The 485-nt window shown below is 41.6% G+C and overlaps 1 long non-coding RNA gene across 1 annotated transcript in view; it reads left to right on the top strand.

Moving 5' to 3' along the window:
* LOC107663472 (uncharacterized) overlaps nt 1-485 on the top strand; it is a 9964-nt gene that overhangs the window by 736 nt on the left and 8743 nt on the right. The gene's annotated exons all lie outside the window — the stretch shown is intronic.

Genomic DNA, 485 nt, shown 5'->3' with positions numbered 1-485 from the left:
TCTGAAGTAATGAATTTAGGTAAAGGGGTGCAGAGCCAGTGGTGGTTTTGTAGGCAAACATTAATGCCTTGAATTTTATGCGAGCAGCTATTGGTAGCCAGTGCAAATTGATGAACAGAGGTGTGACGTGCGTTCTTTTCGGCTCATTAAAAATTAATCTTGCAGTGGCATTTGGGATTAATTGTAGGGGTTTGATAGAAGTGGCTGGAATACCTGCCAAGAGAGCATTGCAATAGTCCAGCCTGTTTCATGTTCTGAAAGAAAGGGCCTGATCTTCCTAATGTTGTATAAAGCAAATCTGCAGGACCTGGCAGTTTTAGCAATGTAGTCTGAGAAAGTCAGCTGATCATCAATCATAATTCCAAGGTTTATGGCTGTTTTTGAAGGAGTTATGGTTGATGTGCCTAACTGGATGGTGAAATTGTGATGAAACGATGGGTTTGATGGAACCACAAGCAGTTCTGTCTTGGCAAGGTTGAGTTGAA

The sequence above is a fragment of the Sinocyclocheilus anshuiensis genome, unplaced genomic scaffold (assembly GCF_001515605.1).
Source record: "Sinocyclocheilus anshuiensis isolate Anshui unplaced genomic scaffold, SAMN03320099.WGS_v1.1 scaffold5510, whole genome shotgun sequence".
NCBI classification, from domain to species: domain Eukaryota; kingdom Metazoa; phylum Chordata; class Actinopteri; order Cypriniformes; family Cyprinidae; genus Sinocyclocheilus; species Sinocyclocheilus anshuiensis.
Note: the sequence above shows the minus strand (reverse complement) of the source record. Positions and strands in the feature narration are given on the sequence as shown.